The sequence below is a fragment of the Anopheles gambiae genome, chromosome 2 (assembly GCF_943734735.2).
Source record: "Anopheles gambiae chromosome 2, idAnoGambNW_F1_1, whole genome shotgun sequence".
In the NCBI taxonomy this organism is placed as follows: Eukaryota; Metazoa; Arthropoda; class Insecta; order Diptera; family Culicidae; genus Anopheles; species Anopheles gambiae.
The window spans coordinates 61,929,237-61,939,307 of record NC_064601.1 but is presented as its reverse complement, the minus strand read 5'-3'; the positions used below and the strand labels follow the sequence as shown (position 1 = coordinate 61,939,307).

The following is a 10,071-nucleotide window of genomic DNA, read 5'->3' as shown; positions in this document are numbered from 1 at the left end:
ATATTGTTTCCTTTTCTGGCCCTTTGTGACAATGCTGTATATTTTGATGTTTCGACCTTTCTTGCTTGGATACTCCTTCGTTCGTGGCCGCATAATGGCTAGTTCTTCAGAGGGTTTCAGCCATTCTGCTAGGTCTTGTAGCGTAAGATTCTTGTTATCTTGTTTCGTACTTATCGTGTGTTTCAACTAGGCATGGGCAAAACGATTCTTTTCACCGAACGCGAACGAACTAGTTCGCTCACCAAAAAGAACCGTACGTGAACGACGATTCTTTCGTTCTTTTTTTCATGGGGTGTTTATTTACAAAGAACGCTCGTTATCTTTTTCATTTACCCGCCATAGACGCATACTGTAGCCAAAGAAGTACTCATTCTGCGGTTGACACCAATAATTTAAAAACATTAAAGACTCGGCCCATCTGCTGTCTGGCTAGCTATCGAAAAACCGACCAAAAACTAGCATGTATAAAACTAATACGAGCATAGACGTCTCCAGCATATATTGTACCCTATGCCTTATACACACTCAAGGATTCTATAAAAAAAACTACTTAAATATGGATCAACATGATGAGCGCAATTCCAGTTCAGTTCATTCGCGAATAATGAATAATCCGTTTGAACGGGATCGATCTATTGAATTGTATATGTATAATTTCCACACCAACAGAGCACAGATCGAACACAAATGAGCCAGTTCGAACGCGTTCGATGAATTCAGTTGTGTAGGTACGATTTACACACCAACAGAACACAGATCGAGCACCAGTTCGAACGCGTTCGATGAATTCAGTCGTATAGATACGATTTCCAAACCAACAGCACACCAAGGATAATGTATTTAGAAGGTTGATTTTTATCGCTTTTGCTGGGCGACATTGTGGGGGACATCTGTCACTCTCTGCATACAAATTTCATTACCCCGCACCAGCCCTCCCCGATTTTTATACCGTAGCCCCCGGAAGAGAAATGTCAAGTCGAGAAATGTCATTTTGCTCTGAACAACTTCACCTTGTCATTTATAACACCTTGCAGCACACGTATCGAACACTGCCTGACAAATTCGACGGCGTTCGAGGAATTGAGTTGTATGGGTACGATTTCAACACCAACAGGGTACATTTTGATCTCTGACGACCCGTTCGCACGGTGCGAGAAAGAGCGAGAAAGCAATATGATTTTGCACGTTTCATTACCACATTTATGTGTGTCGTCGAACAATGAACGGAACGTTCGAACGCGTTCGGTGTAGTCAGTTTCTTCCAAAAGTCCTGGTCGTTTTTTGTTAAGAATCTCGTTCGTTCGTGCACTTTACCGAACTGTTCGAACGGTTCGATTCTCGTTCAACCTTTCGTTCCGAAGTTCGGTTGAAAACCTTGATGTTAAATCGTTTAGCAGCCTTTGGTCATTCAAAAATCCTTCTTGCTTCAACAACACCATGTTGTCAATGAGATTGCGCAAAGCGTTGGAAAATTCTAAAAATGCTGAAGGATTATCTGTCGTTATATGTTTTATCACTAGTAATTCTAGCAGTAAAGACTTGTAAATGCTTTCAGGGTTCCCGACCATTTTGTCGAGCCTGGTTATTACGAGCGCAACGGTTTTCTGGGTTAAGCATTGATACGCTAACTGCACGAAGTGCTTAACCTTTCAGATGCTTTTGCAGCCTATTTATGTTTTCTAAATTAATTTCACTACTTGCCGATCCGTTGGTTAATGCATCCTCTCTGGAGCCACTAATCGCTTAATCGCTGGCGCGTTGCATAACGTAGCTATTCAGCAAGTATTGCTACCTAGCAATGCTTTGTTTTTAAGGCTAAATTATCGTAAGCGACAGACGGAAAGAAGGAAAAGGAGGGAAAGGAATGAGGAGGGAAAGGATGGAAAGGCGAGAAAGGAGGGAAAGGAAGGAAATGAGGGACTACTTGCCGATCCGTTGGTTGATGCATCCTCTCTGGAGCCACCATTTGTCGCGCACACGAAAGTGTCTTTCGGAGCTGCAGCCCAAGACAGGCACAGTACACGCCGACTTAAGCACAATAATAAACGCACCAACTGGCTCTTGGCAAATGATGCCTTCATTAATTTTTTCAATTGAATTTATACTCTAAAAATGCTGACCGTCGTCGAGCAGCATTTTCTTCTTAGCCTATGTTTTCCATAAAATCGTTGAAAAAGCGCGCATCGCTGGCGCGTTGCATAACGTAGCTATTCAGCAATTAGTGCTACCTAGAAACGCTTTGTTTTTAAGGCTAAATTATCGTAAGCGACAGACGGAAAGAAGGAAAAGGAGGGAAAGGATGGAAAGGAGGGAAAGGAGGAAAAAGAGGGAAAGGAGGGAACGGTAGGAAAGAAGGGAAAAGAGGGAAAGAAGGGAAAGGATGGAAAGGAGGGAAATGAGGGAAAGGAGGAAAAGGAGGGAAAGGAGGGAAAGGAGGGAAAGGAGGGAAAGGTGGGAAAGGAGGGAAAGGAGGGAAAGGAGGGGAAGGAGGGAAAGGAGGGAAATGAGGGAAAGCAGGGAAAGGATGGAAAGGAGGGAAAGGAGGGAAAGGAGGGAAAGGAGGGAAAGGAGGGAAAGGTTGGAAAGGAGGGAAAGGAGGAAAAGGAGGGATAAGAGGGAAAGGAGGGAACGGTTCGAAAGAAGGGAAAGGAGGGAAAGAAGAGAAAGGATGGAAAGGAGAGAAATGAGGGAAAGGATGGAAAGGAGGGAATGGTGGGAAAGGAGTTAAAGGAGGGAAAGGAGGGAAAGGAGGGAAAGGCGGAAAAGGAGGGAAAGGAGGGAAAGGAGGAAAAGGAGGAAAAGGAGGGAAAGAAGGGAAAGGTGGGAAAGGAGGGAAAGGAGAAAAAGGAGGGAAAGGAGGGAAAGGAGGTAAAGGAGGGAAAGCAGGGAAAGCAGGGAAAGGAGGGAAAGGAGGGAAAGGAGGGAAAGGAGAGAAAGGAGGGAAAGGAGGGAAAGAAGGGAACGGTTGGAAAGGAGGGATAGGTTGGAAAGGAGGGAAAGGAGGGAAAGTAGGGAAATGAGGAAAAGGAGGGAAAGGAGGGAAAGAAGGGAAAGGAGGGAAAGGAGGGAACGGTTGGAAAGGAGGGATAGGTTGGAAAGGAGGGAAAGGAATGAAAGGAGGGAAAGAAGGGAAAGGAGGGAAAGAAGGGAAAGGATGGAAAGGAGGGAAATGAGGGAAAGGAGTAAAAGGAGGGAAAGGAGGGAAAGGAGGGAAAGGTGGGAAAGGAGGGAAAGGAGGGAAAGGAGGGAAAGGAGGGAAAGGAGGGAAAGGAGGGAAAGGAGGGAAAAGAGGGAAAGGAGGGAAAGGAGGGAAAGGAGGGAAAGGAGGGAAAGGAGAGAAAGGAGGGAAAGGAGGTAAAGGAGGGAAAGGAGGGAACGGTTGGAAAGGAGGGATAGGATGGAACGGAGGGAAAGGAGGGAAAGGAGGGAAATGAGGGAAAGGAGGGAAAGGAGGGAAAGGAGGGAAAGGAGGGAAAGGAGGGAAAGGAGGGAAAGAAGGGAAAGGAGGGAAAGGAGGGAAAGGAGGGAAAGGAGGGAAAGGAGGGAAATTAGGGAAAGGAGGGAAAGGAGGGAAAAGAGGGAAAGAATGGAAAAGAGGGAAAGGAGGGTAAAAAGGGAAAGGAGGGAAAGGAGGGAAAGCACAATATTAAACGCACCAACTAGCTCTTGGCAAATAATGCCTTCATTATTTTTTTTTTCAATTGAATTTATGCTCTAAAAATGCTGACCGTCGTCGATCAGCATTTCCTTCTCAGCCTATGTTTTCCATTAAATCGTTAAATTCCATTGAATTGTTAAGCGCGTTTAATCGCTGGCGCGTTGCATAACGTAGCTATTCAGAAAGTATTGCTACGCTTGTTTTTAAGGCTAAATTATCGTAAGCGACAGACGGAAAGAAGGAAAAGGAGGGAAAGGAGGGAAAGGAGGGCATTGGACTACTTGCCGATCCGTTGGTTGATGCATCCTCTCTGGAGCCACCATTTGTCGCGCACATGAGAGTGTCTTTCGGAGCAGCAGCCCAAGACAGGCACAGTACACGCCGACTTAAGCACAATAATAAACGCACCAACTGGTTTCAATTGAATTTATACTCAAAAAATGCTGACCGTCGTCCATCAGTATTTTCTTCTTAGCCTATGTTTTCCATAAAATCGTTGAAAAAGCACGCATCGCTGGCGCGTTGCATAACGTAGCTATTCAGCAAGTATTGACCAGCAACGCTTCGTTTTTAAAGCTTAATTATCGTCAGCGACAGAGGGAAAGATAAAAAGGAGGGAAAAGAATGAAAGGAGGGAAAGGTGGGAAAAGAGGGAAAAGAGGGAAAGGAGGGAAAGGAGGGAAAGAAGGGAAAGGAGGGAAAGAAGGGAAAGGATGGAAAGGAGGGAAATGAGGGAAAGGAGTAAAAGGAGGGAAAGGAGGAAAAGAAGGGAAAGGAGGGAAAGGAGGGAAAGGATGGAAAGGAGGGAAAGGAGGGAAGGAGAGAAAGAAGGGAAAGGAGGGAAAGGAGGGAAAGGAGGGAAATTAGGGAAAGGAGGGAAAGGAGGGAAAAGAGGGAAAGAATGGAAAAGAGGGAAAGGAGGGTAAAAAGGGAAAGGAGGGAAAGGAGGGAAAGCACAATAATAAACGCACCAACTGGCTATTGGCAAATAATGCCTTCATTATTTTTTTTTCAATTGAATTTATACTCTAAAAATGCTGAACGTTGTCGATCAGCATTTTCTTCTTAGCCTATGTTTTTCATTAAATCGTTAAATTCCATTTAATCGTTAAGCGCGTTTAATCGCTGGCGCGTTGCATAACGTAGCTATTCAGCAAGTATTGCTACCTAGCAACACTTTGTTTTTAAGGCTAAATTATCGTAAGCGACAGACGGAAAGAAGGAAAAGGAGGGAAAGGAATGAGGAGGGAAAGGATGGAAATGAGGGAATTGGGGGAACGGAGGGAAAGAAGGGAAAGGTTGGAAAGGAGGGAAAGAAGGGAAAGGAGGGAAAGTAGAGAAAGGAGGGAAAGGAGGGAAAGGAGGGAAAGGAGGGAAAGGAGGGAAAGGAGGGAAAGGAGGAAAAGTAGGGAAAGGAGGGAAAGGAGGGAAAGGAGGGAAAGGAGGGAAGGAGAGAAAGAAGGGAAAGGAGGGCATTTGACTAGTTGCCGATCCGTTGGTTGATGCATCCTCTCTGGAGCCACCATTTGTCGCGCACACGAAAATGTCTTTCGGAGCAGCAACCCAAGACAGGCACAGTACACGCCGACTTAAGCACAATAATAAACGCACCAACTGGTTTCAATTGAATTTATACTCAAAAAATGCTGACCGTCGTCCATCAGTATTTTCTTCTTAGCCTATGTTTTCCATAAAATCGTTGAAAAAGCACGCATCGCTGGCGCGTTGCATAACGTAGCTATTCAGCAAGTAGTGACCAGCAACGCTTCGTTTTTAAAGCTTAATTATCGTCAGCGACAGAGGGAAAGATAAAAAGGAGGGAAAAGAATGAAAGGAGGGAAAGGTGGGAAAAGAGGGAAAAGAGGGAAAGGAGGGAAAGGAGGGAAAGGAGGGAAGGAGAGAAAGAAGGGAAAGGAGGGCATTTGACTAGTTGCCAATCCGTTGGTTGATGCATCCTCTCTGGAGCCACCATTTGTCGCGCACACGAAAATGTCTTTCGGAGCAGCAACCCAAGACAGGCACAGTACACGCCGACTTAAGCACAATAATAAACGCACCAACTGGTTTCAATTGAATTTATACTCAAAAAATGCTGACCGTCGTCCATCAGTATTTTCTTGTTAGCCTATGTTTTCCATAAAATCGTTGAAAAAGCACGCATCGCTGGCGCGTTGCATAACGTAGCTATTCAGCAAGTAGTGACCAGCAACGCTTCGTTTTTAAAGCTTAATTATCGTCAGCGACAGAGGGAAAGATAAAAAGGAGGGAAAAGAATGAAAGGAGGGAAAGGTGGGAAAAGAGGGAAAAGAGGGAAAGGAGGAAAAGGAGGAAAGGAGGGAAAGGAGGGAAAAGAGGGAAAGGATGGAACGGAGGGATAGGAGGGAAAGGAGGGAAAGGAGGAAAGGAGGGAAAGGAGGGAAAGGAGGGAAAGGAGGGAAAGGAGGGAAAGGATGGAAAGGAGGGAAAGGAGGGAAATGAGGGAAAGGAGGGAAAGTATTTCGAAACGCACAATCAAATGTATTTCGAACCACCAATTGGGACGAAAAAGTTACTGCCGGTATATTTCCATACCGTTTCAAACTGTTTCGTCGCTTCTCAGCCCAAGTAAGCACGGAGGAGCTGAGCCGGAATCGATACGAGCACACACCAACTGGTTGAATTTGAAGACAGATGTTTTAACCAACAGATCCATAATACACACCTTCAAACATTGTTTCCGGGATTAGGCATCTCCGAGCTACCAAACAGCTACCGAACACTCAATTCATTCCAGAAGTACCAATTAAGGGGAGAGATGTTGGATCATTCAGTTACCGCAGGACTCCACACAGCATAACACGGAGCGCAACATAACAACTGACTGCTGCCAAACGCGTAAGAAAACGCTTGGGAAAGGAGGTAAAGCGTTTCATTAACTGTCGGTACAGGTTGGTAGCTTTCCAATGAGAAATGAGCGGCCTGCTACGGATATTCATAACATGGTACCGGCAATACAGCGTTTGCTGAAGCGTTAAGCAGCTGTCAGTTGTTATGTTGCGCTCCGTGTTATGCTGTGTGGAGTCCTGCGGTTATAAGGGGGGAGATGTTGGATCATAGCACACATTGCAATCATAACATTTTCATGTAATAATTATTAATTGATCATAGTTCACGTTGTTACATTCTGAACTATAAAAAGTAGGGAATGCAAATAACACGTTCAGTTTGAATAAACCTATCGATTGAAACTCATCGTAGTTTGGCAATCCAGTACACAACAGATACTATGATGCCTTTTGCCGTAACCGTACCACACTACATTGTGCTGATAGGCGACAGTTTTTGGTGTTATGGTTGCTGTACTTGCAGCAATTGGTGCAAATTCTATGCCGAATAAAAAGAGTTAATTTTATATTGGGTGTCTTACCGTTCAATTGCCTGCAACGAGTGGTTTCGTGAGGAAATCCACAAATTATACATATTGTTTCCTTTTCTGGCCCTTTGTGACAATGCTGTATATTTTGATGTTTCGACCTTTCTTGCTTGGATACTCCTTCGTTCGTGGCCGCATAATGGCTAGTTCTTCAGAGGGTTTCAGCCATTCTGCTAGGTCTTGTAGCGTAAGATTCTTGTTATCTTGTTTCGTACTTATCGTGTGTTTCAACTAGGCATGGGCAAAACGATTCTTTTCACCGAACGCGAACGAACTAGTTCGCTCACCAAAAAGAACCGTACGTGAACGACGATTCTTTCGTTCTTTTTTTCATGGGGTGTTTATTTACAAAGAACGCTCGTTATCTTTTTCATTTACCCGCCATAGACGCATACTGTAGCCAAAGAAGTACTCATTCTGCGGTTGACACCAATAATTTAAAAACATTAAAGACTCGGCCCATCTGCTGTCTGGCTAGCTATCGAAAAACCGACCAAAAACTAGCATGTATAAAACTAATACGAGCATAGATGCCTCCAGCATATATTGTACCCTATGCCTTATACACACTCAAGGATTCTATAAAAAAAAAACTACTTAAATATGGATCAACATGATGAGCGCAATTCCAGTTCAGTTCATTCGCGAATAATGAATAATCCGTTTGAACGGGATCGATCTATTGAATTGTATATGTATAATTTCCACACCAACAGAGCACAGATCGAACACAAATGAGCCAGTTCGAACGCGTTCGATGAATTCAGTTGTGTAGGTACGATTTACACACCAACAGAACACAGATCGAGCACCAGTTCGAACGCGTTCGATGAATTCAGTCGTATAGATACGATTTCCAAACCAACAGCACACCAAGGATAATGTATTTAGAAGGTTGATTTTTATCGCTTTTGCTGGGCGACATTGTGGGGGACATCTGTCACTCTCTGCATACAAATTTCATTACCCCGCACCAGCCCTCCCCGATTTTTATACCGTAGCCCCCGGAAGAGAAATGTCAAGTCGAGAAATGTCATTTTGCTCTGAACAACTTCACCTTGTCATTTATAACACCTTGCAGCACACGTATCGAACACTGCCTGACAAATTCGACGGCGTTCGAGGAATTGAGTTGTATGGGTACGATTTCAACACCAACAGGGTACATTTTGATCTCTGACGACCCGTTCGCACGGTGCGAGAAAGAGCGAGAAAGCAATATGATTTTGCACGTTTCATTACCACATTTATGTGTGTCGTCGAACAATGAACGGAACGTTCGAACGCGTTCGGTGTAGTCAGTTTCTTCCAAAAGTCCTGGTCGTTTTTTGTTAAGAATCTCGTTCGTTCGTGCACTTTACCGAACTGTTCGAACGGTTCGATTCTCGTTCAACCCAAGTAGCAACCGAAGCTTTTTTCTCCCAGTTTCAACCCCCTCATGTCCAAAAACTGCCTTCGCTTACTATTCCTATCCCGTTTCTACATTCCACAACGTTTGTTGCGTTCTCGCTCATCAGGGTGTTAGTCAATTCTCTCTTGCCACACGAAGAGAATTCTCCTGCACACTTCGTATGTTGGATTCTACCCATCCCTGTTGAACACACGTCATTTTCTTCCATCGCACTCATCAGGGTGTTTGCTCTTTTCCATCCAAGCCAAAGAGCGACTTCAGTGTGCTCTGAACCGTGGATGTGAGAGTGTGTGTTTGTGTGCTGCGTGAACTATTTTTCCTGCGTGAAACACTTTCCATACTGCGCCATCCGCGGTGTTCTTTCTGCTTCATCGGAGGACGAATTTTTATCATCTAATTGTTTGGGTAAGTGTCCTTTTCTAAGTGTCTAGTGCTATGTGACATTTATTCTAATTCTAATATTATTCTAATATGCAATGTTTTGCACATTACAAGTTTCAGATGTGTGCTGCTACCGCTAGCTGTTCCTCAAACTACTTAAAAAGTGTGACACTGTGTGCACAGGCGTTAGAGTTTCAATTGATCCTCAAGCACAAAGGTAAGTTTGTCACATCTTTAAATCAAGTGTAATCTTTTTAACAAAGTGTGTCTATTAATTGTGTACTTTCATCAACAGCCTTCATACAACACCGCGGTTGAGGCGCGCCAAATCTGATGACATCTTTCCTGAACCAAGCAGGCTGAACACGCGCACCACCACGGGCTCCAGCGCGGTGTGAAGAGGGAAGAAGAAAAGACAGAATTGGAAACAGCCGCGCCAGGCTTCCAACCACCGTGTGTGTGTATGTAAGTATGTGAGAACACATGTGTGAATCTTCTTGTGGGAACTGCAAAAAGAAGAGAATAAAGAGTGTGAAGCAGCTAGACTGCCGCAACCAAATCAAGAGAGTGAATTCTCATTTCAATCCGAAAAACTGGGAGAGAGTCTGGGGTCGAAAAACTGGGACATGCGAGAGAGAATAAAACTAGAAACACGAGAGAGGACACGAAGCGCTTTCGGGTTTTTTTTCGCCTTCGCGCACATTTTGCTTTATGCGCGCGAAAAAGTGAGCCTTGATCAGCGCGATGGCTCCCATACAAAGGCCTTCGGCTTTGCTATCAGGGAACCTTTCGTTCCGAAGTTCGGTTGAAAACCTTGATGTTAAATCGTTTAGCAGCCTTTGGTCATTCAAAAATCCTTCTTGCTTCAACAACACCATGTTGTCAATGAGATTGCGCAAAGCGTTGGAAAATTCTAAAAATGCTGAAGGATTATCTGTCGTTATATGTTTTATCACTAGTAATTCTAGCAGTAAAGACTTGTAAATGCTTTCAGGGTTCCCGACCATTTTGTCGAGCCTGGTTATTACGAGCGCAACGGTTTTCTGGGTTAAGCATTGATACGCTAACTGCACGAAGTGCTTAACCTTTCAGATGCTTTTGCAGCCTATTTATGTTTTCTAAATTAATTTCACTACTTGCCGATCCGTTGGTTAATGCATCCTCTCTGGAGCCACTAATCGCTTAATCGCTGGCGCGTTGCATAACGTA

At 44.3% G+C, this 10,071-nt stretch overlaps 1 long non-coding RNA gene across 1 annotated transcript; it reads left to right on the top strand.

The window, feature by feature from the left end:
* Positions 1-8,399: 8,399 nt before the first annotated feature.
* Positions 8,400-9,421, top strand: LOC133391485 (uncharacterized). Its single transcript, XR_009764988.1, has 2 exons — positions 8,400-9,079; positions 9,158-9,421. It is a non-coding gene; the product is annotated as an uncharacterized LOC133391485 (long non-coding RNA).
* The last annotated feature ends 650 nt before the right edge of the window (positions 9,422-10,071 follow it).